This window comes from Mus caroli, unplaced genomic scaffold, assembly GCF_978045245.1.
Source record: "Mus caroli unplaced genomic scaffold, Mus_caroli_1 scaffold_20, whole genome shotgun sequence".
NCBI classification, from domain to species: Eukaryota; Metazoa; Chordata; class Mammalia; order Rodentia; family Muridae; genus Mus; species Mus caroli.
Window position 1 is genome coordinate 6,135,874 of NW_028227275.1, and position 15,847 is coordinate 6,151,720.

General features: G+C 46.1%; 1 protein-coding gene across 1 annotated transcript in view; it reads left to right on the forward strand.

Moving 5' to 3' along the window:
- Gpam (glycerol-3-phosphate acyltransferase, mitochondrial) overlaps nt 1-15,847 on the forward strand; it is a 95,553-nt gene that overhangs the window by 5,518 nt on the left and 74,188 nt on the right. The window lies entirely within an intron of this gene.

Here is a 15,847-nt window from a genome sequence, read left to right on the forward strand (position 1 = left end):
AGCTCCCTCTGAAACCCAGAGTGTGTATGTCCGCCAACTGCGTGACCTTGGGGCAGGGCCCTGATTTCTCTCTGTGTTCCAGTAACTGTAAAATGGGATTGATGGTGGTGCCTAACTCATGGCATTACCGTGAGACCTAACTAAAGCAACCCACAAGGAGCGCACAGCACAACACGCAATAGCTAGACTTGTTTATAATAGTAAAAAACAACAACCACAACAAAAAAAATGGAATCAATTCTCAATAATCTTGGGCATTTATACATTGAAGTGTTCACGCAACTGAGATTCAAATATAAAATTTATTACATATTGAATATATAATACATCATAAATCTATGATGAACTACTACTAGTAATTTTTAGAACATACTTGGAAAAACATGCTCACTATGTAATGTTTAGTAAAAAGTAGTTTATAGGACGGTATGGATGGTATGATTCTATCTTTAAATTGAACACACATCATCAGACACATACCAGTCCATATGTCTATCAAAAACTAAAACATCTAGGTGTTGGGGAAATGGCTCAGTGGTTAGCAATGCATATTGCTCTTACAGAAGACGGGAGTTCTTCCAGCACCCAGGAGAGGTGGCTCTAACCTCTTGCGTCTCTATCTCTAGAGGATCTGACACCCTCTTCTGAACTCTGCAGGCGCCTGTGCTCACATGTGCACAGCAACCCTCCATACCTAAGTGTAATGAAAGATAAGATAAATCTGAAAGATAGCTGCACTAGAATTCTATACATTCAGAAGTTATCTCCAGGAGAAGGGGATTCTGGGTGATTCTTTTTAAACCTCTGGCTTATGTTTTTTATGCAATAGACTAATGAGTTGCTTTGAAAACTAAGCAGAGCCCTGAAATAAAAATGTCACCGTCCTTGGTGTGACTATTTTTCCGAGACAGCATTTGGCCTCTGGGCTTCCTGTCGCATATGATGAGAGTGAATGGCCCACCTCTTATCGGCCTTCATCACCAGGGCGCCTGCCTCAGCCCATGGGATGTCCTCGAAGGTCTTTCATCCTGGGTACAGAATGGAACCGGTCCCCCAGGACCATTGCGCTGCAGCCTGATGCAGTGAAATACTTTGTCAGCTGTCTCTGGCTCATGCCTTCTTTGAACTCATTCTTTTCAAGATGAACTGAAATTTTCTTCTCTGGTTTTATGTGTTAATGGTGCTAGTCTCTGGTTTCTCTGACAGTGTTGTTCGAGGAGGCAGGCTTGGAGATAGCTGATCTCATGAGAATTTGGGGAGCCCACCCCACTGTGTTTACCCTTCTACCTCATAACAGCTTGGGGGAAGAGGATGCATCCTTTGTTCTGGTCTTAAAAATTCATACAAAACACAAAATGAAACCTTCATGGTTCATCTCAACACTCCCGTGTTTATTTTAATAAAAATAAATGATAAGGTTTGTGTTGCCAGTTTAAAGACTTAAAATAAAGAAGAAAAATAGAACTTAAGCTCTCTCAGTGTAAGTGCATCTAAGTTGGTGAGCTCAGCCCCGCTTTGTGCCACCCAGTCACTGTCTTGCTCTGCCATGGCCTTGGGTTGAGATGTGAGGTTGCTCTGCCATGGCCTTGGGTTGAGATGTGAGGTTGCTCTGCCTATGGCCTTGGGTTGAGATGTGAGGTTGCTCTGCCATGGCCTTGGGTTGAGATGTGAGGTTGCTCTGCCTATGGCCTTGGGTGAGATGTTAGGTTACCTTTGCTTCCCTCAGCTTCGCCTTTGTGGTTACAAGTAGGGTGAAGACAGAGGGCAACTTGACTGTCATGTCTCACTCTTCCCTTGTTTGAGACAGAGTGGGGCTCCCTGTTCACATCTGTTTCCAGTTCCTGCCTCTGTCTCCCATGTCACCTTAGGTGTGCTGGGATTTCAGGGCAGGATGCTCAGCTTTACACGGACTCTGGGGATGCACTCTCAGGCCCTCATGTGTTCATGGCAAGCACGGGTACCCGCTGAGCCATCTCCTCAACATTGTTTTCCTTACTGAGTACTACTTTGCTTGTTATTTTCTGGTTGTCTTGGTAAAGACTCTCCCAAGGCAGCTGGAGGCCTGCTGGTATCAGACAGTGAGAGAAAACAACATGTCAACTCTTCTAATATAGATCTCAGGGGCCTCCTTGTATCAATGGCCAGAAACGGGAAGTCCAGAGACAGGAAGGAAGGAAGGAAGGAAGGAAGGAAGGAAGGAAGGAAGGAAGGAAGGAAGAGGACACCAACACTCATTGCTGGAGGCTGGACATTGTGCTTCATGTTGCTCTCTTTCTTCTATGTCTTGATTAATCTTCAAACCTCTGTAAGAAAGCAGGTCTCACCTCCATTTTCTAGAAGACATTGGGGCCCAGAGAAGTGATTTAATTTCTCAAAGTCAGATAGCCACTGAGGAGGGCTGACTCACCAGCCCGACTGAAGCCCAGGGTCTGCCCACATGCTCTGTTTTCCTTGAGCTTAATGGCCTCCTAGGTGGCAAGGCTCTTCATGGGGGTTCATGCACCCAATCATTAAGACATGCTACCCTCCAGGGCAATGAGTAGCTTGGGGCCCAGGACAATGTCTGCTTTTCTAACTTGGTACATATATGCTCAACATTTCCAGACAGACTCATTCCTTCAAATCCATCTTACTCAATGGCTCAGAAAGAGGCAAACAATACAGCAGAAAACTGACCCTGAGCCCATTACTTCACACGTGAGCTTGTGAGTGTCTTCGGTCAAACTACTTGACCTGAGTTCCTCAGCTTCCTCATGGTGACATGATAGTGACTTGATAGGGCTGTCAGGAGGAAGCAAACACAAGGATGAGTCACAGTCTTCATTTAGAAGCCACAGAATGTCTATTGGCATCATGATGACCTGACCACCCTGGGCAGACTATGCGGTTCCATACAGGGCAGGGTCTAAGTAGCTTGGCCTGTTGTCTTCCATATGGAAGAAAGAAACAGAGGGATGAGACTCAATGATTGCATGATCTGTCCTTTTCAGAACTCATCAAGATGGAAACTGTGTAGTGGTTTGGATGAAAATGTCTGTCTTAGTTAGGGTCTTACTGCTATAAACAGACACCATGGCCAAGACAACTCTTATAAGGACAACATTTAATTGTGGCTGGCTTACAGAGATTCAGAGGTTCAGTCCATTATCATCAAGGTGGGAACATGGCAACATCTAGGCAGGCATGGTGCAGGAGGAGCTGAGAGTTCTACCTCTTCACCTGAAGGCTGCTAGGAGAAGACTGCTTCCAGGCAGTTAGGATGAGGGTCTTAAAGCCCACACCCACAGTGACACATCTACTCCAACAAGGCCACACCTCCAACTAGTGCACTCCCTGGGCTAAGCATATACAAACCGTGACAATGTCCCACTAGGTTTAAATCTCTGAACACTTGGTCCTTGGTTGGTGGCACTGTTTGGAGAGGTCTATAAGGTACCAACTGCCTTGTGGGAGGAGGTGAGTCATGGGGGTGAGCTTTGAGGGTCACCCTCTGTGCCATTTCCAGTCTGCTCTCTGGTTCATGCCTGCAGTTCAAGATGTGAGCTCTTGGCTTTCTGTTCCGGCCACTGGTTGCCGTTCTTCTGCTCCACCATCATGTCTGCTTCTCCCTTTGCCACCCTGAGCCCACATAAAATGTGGCACAGGTTGAAGCCTGCACCATGAGGACAGCCATAAGGAAAGTAAAGCGGGAACTGCAGTCCAACATGGCGTCAGATAAACACAAAAGAATGAGCAGTCAGGGAAGTCTCCCTGTTCTGGGTCTGGGTGCCTGAAAGGTTACGCTGAATCAGCATGTAGGATGGGTTTTCAAGGGTGTTTGACATTCCTGAAGTCTTTTATTGTTCAGAAAATGCAAATACTATACATCTACTATAAAAATACTATAAACACACACAAACACACACAGACACACTATAGTGTTACCTCATTCCCAGAAATACTCGCTCATTAATTCATTTTAGTGTTTTCTTTTCTCTTCTTCCATATACAGAAACAAAACAATATAAAATTTGGAGCAAGCTGCTTTACAGATTTACCTCCTTGGTTCTTACTGAGCAAACGGTAGGATTCTTACGGTACGAAGGATCGTTGACAAATTAACTTGATCTAGCTTCTCAGTTATGTTGCACCAGGAATGAGTCTATAATCTTTTTGGGTTGGCAGCCTATTGTTTCATATCTTTACTATTCCGTATCTGAACACTGACACTGTAAAGTGTTTATCACATTGAGTGTCCTTGTTCATAAATATTTGTGCACAGCTGGAGTTATCAGACCAAAGAGAATGCATAAGAAATTCTTAAATCTGTTTTATTTGCTTTTCACTTTATTTTCAAAGAGTTGTAACAATGTTTATGAGCAAAAGTTCTAGGAAGAAAGTCTGTTTCCCCATATCCAAATTAATGATGTCATTATTACTTAAGAAGAAATACCCAGTTTAAATAGTTTTAAAGGGATGCCAATTTTATTCCCATAATGGCTAGCCTTGGGTATTTAATAAATTACCCCTCCTTCAGAATATTTGCTTATCAAACAGTTGTGAGTTTACTGATCTCTGGTATGTAATTTGATGTGGGTTCTGTGGGGCCATTCTGCAGGTTTCACATGGGACCAGTGGTGTCTGTGATATGCTGTCAGCTAAGCTCTACTCTGTAGACCTGGGACTGTACAATGATTCTCCATAAAGCTAGCATGGGCTTCTCCACCCTGTGGGCAACTGGTTTCGAATACAACAAGAGAAGATAAACCTAGAACACAGTATCTTTCATGTTTCTACTTGCAACACATTTGCTATTATCCAACTGAGTACACAAAGTCACCTGGTGTCTTAGTTAGGGGTGTGACTGTTGTGATGAAACACCATGATCAGGGCAACTTTAAAAGATAAAACATTTAATTGAGGGCTTGTTTAGTTCATCATCACCATGTCAGGGAGTGTGGTAGCAGGAAGGCATGGTGCTGTGGCAGTATCCGAGACCTTTATTTACATTCTGATCAGCAGGAGGAGAGAGAGAGAGAGAGAGAGAGAGAGAGAGAGAGAGAGAGAGAGAGAGAGAGAGAGAGAGAGAGAGATTGGGCTTACCTTAGGCTTTTGAATCCCCCAAGCACATCCCCAGTGACATGCTTATGTCAACAAGTCCACACTTCCTGATCCTTCTAATCCTTCTCAAATAGTTCCACTCCATGATGACTAAGCATTCAAATTTGTGACTGCCAACTTTGCTGTCCAATACAAATGACATAGAACAGAACAAGACCAAACAGCTAGTCGGCAGTTAATCATATCCAGACACCATCCTTGCATTATGTGTCCGAATTCTGGAAGGCACAGTTTCTTTCTAGCCCGAGGAGAATGAGCTGGAGTCCAGCCAGTGATCCAGAGTCAATGGGGCACACATGGGAAGCATCTGTGCGTGCAATGGACAGTACGTGATTGTGCGGGTTGGTGAACTGAGTCTGAAACCTGTTAGGCAGGCTGTGGGGGAAGGGTGAGCTGGAAATTCTACATGGTCTCTTCCAGCGAAGTCTAGTATGGCTTTAAAACATCTAGCTCACCTGGAATCTAATCAGGCATCCTCAAGTTATATAGATTAATACCCATCCTAAAGTCAAAATGTCTTCTTAGCACTTGATTGGCTCTCAGTTTAGACCACCTAGAACTGTTGTTCAGCCAGCAGGCAAACTGACAGAGAGAAGATCATTGGGAGAGGGATGGGATGGGATGCCTCTGGTGGAGCACGTGCTCGGTGTACGTGTGGTCCTGGATTGGATATCTAACACCCACTAAAAGCAAACACAGCAGCCCAGCCAAACAAGGCAAGGACTCAGGAGGAGTTCAGGACAGGGGGAGACTTAGAGCGCAGTCAGCTTTGGTGATCTCTGGATTAGTGACCACTCTCTTTCCAGTCTCTTTCCAGCTGGATTTGACCTGTAATGCTGGAATTATGAATGGTGTTGGAATATGTTATACAGAGGGGAGAGCATCTTCATAAGTGGAGATTTGGAGAGCCTAAGCACAGCATACTGAATATTCTATAACTTTTATGTATTTATTTATTTTGTGGGGTGGGACATGTGCTGGGGGGTATATGTGAAGAGCGGGTCAGGACATCCTGCTGGTGTGGTCCCAGGGATAAAACTCAGATTGTCAGGGCTGGAGGGGCAAGTGCCCTCTACCTGCTAGGCAGCTCACCAGCCTTCAGTATGTTTTAAACACAGAATATGGAACTGAAAGGTGTGTGCAAGGCAGTGTGCAAGGGTGTGTGCAAGGGTATATGGAAGGCAGTGTGCAAGGCTGTGTGCAAGGGAGTGTTCTCCCATTGCCACTCCCAAAAGTTAACACAAACATAATGCTGTAAACCTACACAGGTAGATTATTTTGCAATTCTGGAGGTCAGTGAATGATCAAGACACTGTCAGGCCGGCTCTGCTGTGGGCTCTTTCTAGGTCTTTTCCTTGTCTTTTCTAGATACTGGTGCAGTGGCTCTCAGCCTTCTTAATGCTGTGACTCTTTAAGACAGCTCCTCATGTTGTGCTGATCCCAAACCATGACATTACTTCATTGCTATTTGAGAACTGTAATTTTGCTACTGTATGTGTCTTAATGTAAATATCTGATATTTGACCCCTTTGAAAGGGTTGGGTGACCTGGAGAGGTCTCAACCCACAGGTCGTGAACCAGTATTCTAGAGGCTGTCTGTCCAAGCCTGTCTGTCCAGTTGCTAGTCTGTATGTCTGCATTCCTGTGATCTGTGTGACCTTTGGGACATGGCCCTCTCCTGCCCCCTCTTGTAAGGACACAATGTTACATTGGACCCACCTGGAAAATCCACAACCTCTGGGCCCCATCTTTAGATCCTTATCTAAATTGTTGTGCAATGCCAACTTTAAAGTATACACGGACTGACTTCCTCTGTGTTCACAGTTTCTATTTGCAGAGTGTGTGGCCTGACGGGCTTCTGCTAGAAGCTGAGTAACCCTTAACCAAATGACATTTCCTAGTTCTTGCCAGGGTCCATGAGCCATGAGAGTGTCCACGTGGTTCGTCAGCGCACAAGTGCATTTGCTAATGAGAACCCCACACATCCCATAGCCCACAGCACACACTGCTCGATCAAGGAGCAGAAGTTGAGGCCATAACAAGATCAGGTGGGGTTTCCAAGTTCACCCAATTGGAGCTGCAACAGAATCGAACCAGAAAAGCATTCAAAAAGACTCTGCATCTGCCCAGCCCTCTGACAAACATCGCTATGCAGTAAAACAAACCATATGCAGTAAAACAAACCGCCCACATCCTGACCCCGAGGCTCTGTGAATAGTAACTCTGTAGCAATGACTGCATTCAAATCCCCAGAGCAGAGCGACTAGGATCTTTATCTGTAAGTCTAAGCTTAGCCTTTCTTTTTCTTTTTTTCTTCCTTTTTAGAGACAGGGTTTCTCTCTGGCTGACCTGGAACTCACTCTGTAGACCAGGCTGGCCTCCAACTCAGAAATCCTCCTGCCTCTGCCTCCCAAGTGCTGGGATTAAAGGCATGGGCCACCCCTGCCCGGCAAAGATTTATTTTATTTATATGAATACACTGTCGCTGTCTTCAGACACACAGAAGAGGGCATCGGATCTCATTGCAGATGGTTGTGAGCCACTATGTGGTTGCTGGGAATTGAACCCAGGACCTCTGGAAGTTAACCAACTAAGCAGTTAATGAGTGCTCTTAACTGCTGAGCCATCTCTCCAGCAAGGTTAGCTTTTCATTATGAGGCTAACCCTCTTCTCCAGCTTCAGGTCCCTCCCTGCCTGACACCTCCGTGTCTTCACTGTGTTCTTCCATAATCCCTTACAAGAGCTTGCTCTCTCCCAGATGAAAGTTCTAAATGTTCCGAGTGACAGGTTTAAAGAATTTAGCAATCCTGATAACTGTGAAGGGATGGCATTTTTGCCCAATTGCCACCATTAAATGGGGAGTGGGGTGGGGGTGATTCAATAGTTACTGAGTCTGATTTTATTGTTAGAGAGAGAATTTACAATATACCTAAAGGCTAACTTAGAAGCCAGCCCTTGCTGCTGGGAGAAGAATGTGAGTTCACTCCAGCCAAAAAGATGCTACCTTGTATTATCTGTAGAAGGAAGGCAAGAATGGCTAGCAGCCACCAGGGATAATACATTTATTAAGTTTTTGTTTGTTTGTTTAAGACAACAGAGATGAATTGTCATATGATCTGAAAGCTGCAGGGCTGAGATCCAGATGTGTTCCCCCCTGATTCCCGAAGTCTAAGTGTGTGCTCCCCTGATCCCTGAAGTCCAAGTGTGTGCTCCCCTGATCCCTGAAGTCCAAGTGTGTGCTCCCCTGATTCCTGAAGTCCAAGTGTGTGCTCCCCTGATTCCTGAAGTCTAAGTGTGTGCTCCCCTGATCCCTGAAGTCTAAGTGTGTGCTCCCCTGATCCCTGAAGTCCAAGTGTGTGCTCCCCTGATCCTTGAAGTCCAAGTGTGTGCTCCCCTGATTCCTGAAGTCTAAGTGTGTGCTCCCCTGATCCCTGAAGTCTAAGTGTGTGCTCCCCTGATCCCTGAAGTCCAAGTGTGTGCTCCCCTGATCCTTGAAGTCCAAGTGTGTGCTCCCCTGATTCCTGAAGTCTAAGTGTGTGCTCCCCTGATCCCTGAAGTCCAAGTGTGTGCTCCCCTGATCCTTGAAGTCCAAGTGTGTGCTCCCCGGATCCCTGAAGGTGTCTGACACTTTGCTTCTCTTTAGCTTTTAATGGCTTGCCTGTTTTTTTTTTTTGTTTTTGTTTTTTTTTTTTTTTTTTTTTTTTTTTTTTGGCATTTCTTGGCTGACAGCCGGGTCATACCCATGTCAATCACACTCATGTCAATCACACCCCTGTCAACCACAGTCATGTCAATCACACCCCTGTCAACCACACCCATGTCAATCACACCCCTGTCAACCACATCCATATCAACCACATTCATTTCAATCACATCCCTGTCAATCACACCCATGTCAATAATCATACCCCTGTCAATCACACCCCTGTCAACCACACTCATGTCAATCACATCCCTGTCAATCACACCCATGCCAATAATCATACCCCTGTCAATCACACTTATGTCAATCACACCCATGTCAATCATACCCCTGTCAAAGACATCCCTGTCAATCACACCCATGACAATCACAGCCATGTCTGCCTTTGTTGTCACATGGTCTTCTTACTGTGTCTCTCTTCACATGCCCTCTTTTAAGGACGCCGCTTCCCCTGAATCCATGGCTGACGACTTCAATGTGACCTTGGATCATTTAACTCTGCAGTGGCCCTATTTTCTAATTTGCTTGCTGTAACATTCCCAACATCTAGAAGAACGCCTCATCTAAACACTGTTGGGTGAATGTGTACAAAAATAAGTGAAGGAAAACAATACATGAACGGTATCAGCAGCTGGGACTGCACGGGGTTTCCCTGGTCTTCTTGACTGGGTGCCTGTGGTTACCGCACATCATCGGGCTCAGCACAGCTCCTGCCAGCTACTTGTTCTTCAGTAGAAACCTCTGATAAATGCCTTGTGCAGAACGGGGCGGGGGCGGGGGGGAGAAACAAAAGATGTTTTAATGTTTTCCATCTGAACTCCAGGCCTTTCTGGGCTGACCTGGGGTGGAGAAAGCAAGTCGAAGGACCTGAATAACATTGGAGATGCAGCTTATGACACATGTAGAAACCCAGGGGCAAGAATAGGGGAAAGGAGAAGGTGCCTGGGCCCTAGAGGCTGGAAAAACCCAATCCAGTTAGCTGGAAACAGAAGCCAAACAGTGAGGTTAACACTGGACAGTATGAGCCCACCCTCATTCATTCATTCATTCTTCATTCACTTAACACTCATTTGACAAATAGCTATTAACCACATTCTGGTGTTCCGGGTGCTGGGGCTCCAACAGCAAATTCCCCTGGCTGAAATCTGTTTTCCTGAAGCTTTCCTCATATTGGGAAGAAGTATCGCAAATAAAGATAAGCCACATTGGGCAAGAAGTGTGTGGTGAGGCTCTCACCGGAATCAGGGCGGGAGCTTAAGGATATGTGTAAAGAGAGGATGAGTTGTGATAGGTGGTGGGGTCAGGTGATCCTGAAAGAGCTCCTGGGAATTGAGGGGACACTCCCTCCCCACCCACCCGCCCCCTGGAAGAGCACTCCAGGCTGAAGGACTTCTAGAACATGTCAGGACCCCAGGATGAAAGCACATTCAGAACTTGAGAGAGACTGAGTTTCTGGGGCTGGAACTGAGAGAGGAGGGGGCTGGGAGGGCCAGCTGTGGTCAGAGTGGCTTCTGGCCAAAGTGCAAGACTGATCAGTGCTTAGGTTGTGTGGAGGTTGGAGCCAGGTCAGCCAAAAGGAACAAGAGAGCCAGTGGACTTTGGAGGGCCATGTGCATTAAACCTGGGCCTCTCATCACACCACACATGGGGCCAGCTAGGCTAACAGGGAAGGGGCTTGGCCAACATCACAGTTAGGGTGAGAAAAGCTGATTCAGTCCTGCACGTAAGGAGTGAGGCCTCTTCCCACTGTAGCGGCTAGAGAGGGGTCAGTGGTGTGGAGGAGAGAATTGGCCACGGAGGCACCACGGGCACAGATGTACCTGGTGCACAGCTTGAAGCTGCAGTGTTGAGGTCTGAAGGTGCCACCTTATCTGAAGGCTCGCTTGACAGGGTGAAGGGCTGTTCAGATGTCACACTGAAGAACAGGGACATGCTCCAGTGCTTCCATTTTTGGCTCCTTCTTCTACCTCCATAGCTAGTCTGGAATTTGGAAGACAGACATCTGAGTAGACTCCAGCTTCTGGGCAGTTTTCAGGTCACCCAGCAGCCTCCTGAGTCCAGGTCCCTGGTTCCCAAAAGAGCTTCCTGACCCCTATGTGTCCAGATTTGCAAACAAGCTGGCCACTTACTCACCAGACCCTGACCCCATGTTGTTCCTGCTGGAACCCCGAGTTGCTGCACTCTGCTGCACTGTGTGCAAACAGCCTGCTCCCTGCTTCTCTCAGTGGCTGTCTTTCAAGTCCTGTGGTCCCTTGTCCTGTAACATGGCTATAGAAAACTGCTAGGCCCCCCCCCCCAACCTTCCCTTGCCCTTGCTTTTTGCAGGGGCCGTGCTGGAGGGACCTTGTTTTCCTTGCCTTCCCTTAGGTGTGTAATCCCCATCCCACCTTTAGAACTTTCTTATGGGCTCTCTCCAGTTCTCCTGATGTCTGGGTTAGGCCAGCAGTTTTTATTTTTTTTTTCCTTCTGTGAACCCTGGGACACTTGTCTGAATTGCTAGTTTAAGATTTTTGAGCACCAAGCAAGTGAGAAAGAGCTGTGCTAGTTAGAAGTAACAGATGTGGCAGGAGGAGGAGTGTGTACGTGTGAGTGTGTGTGTGTGTGTGTAGGGGGGGATCCTAAAGCTTTACCCTCCCTGAGATCATTCTTACCCTCTCCTAGGTCTGGTCTGCTCCTCCCTCATCCAGGCCTGGCCTACTTCTGCTCATCAGACCGTGCAATTTAGCCCCATTGTTCTGGAAGCTTTGAGTAAGAAGGAACTTTCCCTGTTTCCTTTCCTTTCCTTTTGTGTGTGTTTGGGGGGAGCATGGAGACAGAGAGAGGAGAGGACAGGGAGGAGAATAGGGGAAGAGGGAGAGGGGGAGGGGGAGGGAGAGAGAGAAATAAGGAAATAGCTATTGGATTTTCGCAGAGGTTATCACCCCCAGCAAAACCTAAGGGTATTCCTGCTTGACAGCCTGCTGGACAGCCTTTCAGCGCTGTGGCGAGAGGCTGATGGGGATGCTTCCCTTCCTGCAGCCATATTTGCTGAAACAGTGAGCCCTGTTTCCCAGCTGCCTCTCCACCCAGGAACAAATAGCTCTCTATGCATAGTTCTGAGCCCTGGACTTGAGAATCCCCTGAAGAATGTTAAGGGGGTTTAGAGTTTCTTAGTAGAAACTGCCATGGTAGGAAGAAAATGGGAGGCGTCAACGTTTTCCTCTGGCCTTTTGACCTAAACAATCAAAGGCCTGTTTCTCAATAGAATTCCCATTCATTGTTCATTCTCTCTCCTTTCCTCTCCCTCCCTCTCCCTGGCCCCCCTTCCCTCCCTCTTCCCAAAGCCAGTTTCTCAGTTTCTCCCCAGCCCACGAGAACAACTGCTCGACCCAAGTATGCCATTTGTTTCACATCTAAGTCAGGATCCATCTGGAAAACAGAGGCATCCGAAAAGCAGAGGCAGAAAATGAAAACATCAATCTAGCCTTAAAACATTTGGAGACACTTCTTCAGGTTTTTGCGTTCCTCATGCATATTTATGAAAACTGAGAACACATCTGCTAGACTGTTGTTCTGTGACAATGCACCACAAGTAATTACCAACTTAAAGAGCATTGCTTGCTTACTTATTGCAAGGGAATGTACCCCTGTTACAGGTGAGAAGCAAAATAAAAGAATAAAACAGGTAGCACGGGAAAACCAACAGAAAACTAAAACTCACCCTCTAGAGACAATTAGCACAAAGTAGGAATTCAGTCGTTTCTGAAGACACATGCTTAGTAAGGAGGTCTGCACATGTAATCCCAGCACTCAGGAGGTTAAGGAAGAAGAAGTGTGCATTTCAAGCTAGCCTAGGCTTCATAGTGAACCACTGTCTTGAACAACAACAAAACACATAATAGTGTGTATATGCAGACACATAGACTTGTGTGTGTGTGTGTATTAAAAACCTAGTCGTGCCCTAATAGGACACTACTGCTGTCATTTTGTTCAATGGACATGATGTGCCTGAAAGCTACCTTCTAAGTAGTTCTGTTCGCATCCACAGGTTAGTGATGCTATCTGCCTTAATCACAGACGCTTCCTTGAGATGTCTGTGGTGGTTGCTAAAGACTCCCAACTGGTCCAAGTGCTGAGAATAAGTAACTCTGGAATGCTCAACCTTAAATGGGACCTCTCTCTCTCTCTCTCTCTCTCTCTCTCTCTCTCTCTCTCTCTCTCTCTCTCACACACACACACACACACACACACACACACACACGTGATGCCAACCCTTCAAGGCTGAGGGCACCAGGGAAGAGGGGGAGGGGAGGGCATGCTATGGAATGCCTGCTATTTTGGGGCATGCCATGCCCACTCCACTCCATTCCGGAACTCTCAGCAGCTGTGCTTACCAGCACCTGATTGGCACAAAGCACACCCTGTCCGCATCCTCTCATGGACAGGAGAGGAGCTCACGAGGCTAGCCTCTCCCTGAGGAGGCTAGCCCCTCCCTGAGGATCTACCAGCAAGCAGTGGTTGCTGGGGAAGGGGGGTACATTTTCTTCAGTGGTGTAGTTACTGGTAAGTTGCCCATGTTCCTGTAAGTAGACATAACTGGATTTACTGGGTCACCAAGCAAAACAAACACACACGGGAAGGTCGAGGGAAGCCTAGTTGGGGATGGGATTAAGAAGGAGTAAGAGAAATACTGTGGTTTTTGAACTTGGGGTTAAGGGTCTCCTAACAATGGGAGTGGGGGTGTCTCTGACTCTTTTATCTGTCTCTTGGGACCCCTTTCCCCTATTGGGTTCTTGGTCCAGCCTTGCTATGAGGGCTTTTGCCTAGGCTTGCTGTGCCCTGTTATACTGGTTGGTTGCTCTCCCTGGGAAGCCTGTTCTTTTCTGAAGGAAAAGAGCAGAAGAGGAGTGGATCCTGGGTAAGGGGAGGTAGGGAGACTTGGAGGAGTTGAGAGAGGGACACTACAGTTGAGACGAAAATAAATTAAAAAAAAGAAAGGGCAAGAGACAGTAAGAATATTAACGTGAAAATGCCACAGTATACCCAATGTTAAGTATAGTTTATATTCACTAAAAAAAAAAAAACAAAAAAAAATTTAAAAACAAAAACAGAAAAAAAACTTTAAAAAAAAACCCCACAGCTTAAGCTTTTAGTTTTAGAAATCTTAAAGCAGGGTCACAAGGTACATTCACGGAGGCCATTGATGACCTCTTATAGGATGACAGTACAAAACCATCTGTGTTTTATTAGAGAAGTAGTATGTGCTGTGTGCAGACGCTGTTGATCCATGGGGCCTATTTAATAACCTATTCCTTTGCCTACCTCCTCTCTGGAGCTCACAAAGTACAAAATATTCCTCTCTTGCAGCAAGGGTGGACTTAGAAGATCCTTCCAGTATCAGGCTGACTTTGCACCATTTTTTAATGTGGGATGTACAGCGTCTCTGACCTCCATCACCATGCAGTGAGCACTGTGTTTGGGATGTGGTTTGTCCCCCTGAGATGTGTGTGCTAGAGGCTGCTCCTCAGTGCAGATGTGTGGGGTGCTGGGACCTTTAAGAGGGGCTGAGTCAGGTGAGGTGGTTGGATCTCTGTGGTCTCAGGAGGGATTAATGCTGGCCTCCTGGAGCTAGTTATTGAAAGTGAACTTGGTTCCCATTGTCCTTTTCAGAGTTTCTGCAGCTAGTGCAGCCTCACCAGACACTGAACAGATGGTCCACCAGATCCTGAACTTGAACTCTCCCAAACTTTGGGCCAAACAAACTTATTTTCTTCATACAGTACTTGGCTTCAAGTGTTTGTCATATCAACAGGAAGTGTACTGATCCTGTCGTTACATCACGTGCCCGACTCGAGGACTGAGCTACATACTTCTGTGTGTCATAGCATAGTAGCTTGTGATCAGTAGATGCTAGCAGGTTGACTTTAATTCTCTGATTTTGTGGTTGCAGAATTTGGAAGGATTTTGAAGGCGATGCATTTAGATGATCTTTGTGGGCTTTTAAAATGAGCATATATTCATGATACAAGATAATGGGTTTTATTATGACATCGTCATACACGTGCATCATACACAGGTTATAGTCACTGCCTTCTACCTGCTTCAGTCTCCTCCTTCCCTTCTGCTGGCTCCTCTCCTCTTCCCAATGCTTCTCTGGCTGTTTTTATGTCATAGGTATACATGTATGTGTGTGTTGTGTGCATGTGTTAGGTATATATGCATATATGTATGCACGTGTGTGTATACATGTGCATGTGTGTGTGTTCTTTTCAACATGAATCCCACGTGATCATCTGACATTTGTCTTCCTGAATCTGGCTGATTTGATCTCCACTTCACATCTTTCTGCACATGATATGATTTTATTCTTTATAGCTGAGAAAGACCCCACTATGGATTGTGTGCTGCATTCTCTCCTTGCATTCATTCACACTGCTGAAGATCTAACATGATTATGTAACTTGTCTATGCACGGTGCGGCCGTCACACAGGCGGGCCTCACTGCTGAAGATCTAACATGATTATGTAACTTGTCTATGCACGGTGCGGCCGTCACACAGGCGGGCCAGAGTCTCTGTGGTGTGGTCGGTTCCTTCACATAGATTCTCAGAGGTGGTAGCGCTGAATCCTACGTTAGCAGCTTCCAGCTTTTGAGAGCCTCCTACTGCTCTCCTTTGTGCCTTCTTTAGTTCCTTTCCCACCACAGTGTGACAGGCTTGCCTTTCCTCTTCCTCTTTACCAGTGTTTGTTAGTATATTTTTCTCTTGGTGACAGCCATTCTGACTGCTTGAGACAGATGTATCTCAGTGTAGTTGTGATCTGCATTTCCTTGGTGGATGTGGGTTTTGAACACATACACACACACACACATACACACACACACTCACACACACACTCACTCACACATTTATATATGAAACTGTGTCTTTTTTGAGAGCCTTTTGTCTAATGTGGCCATGTATTGATTGGTCTTTTGGTGTGTGATATTTTAAAAAGTTCTTTATATTATATGTCCTACAGGCATAGATATCTTAGAACCTAGAGCACAGAATGTTTGTATTTCAT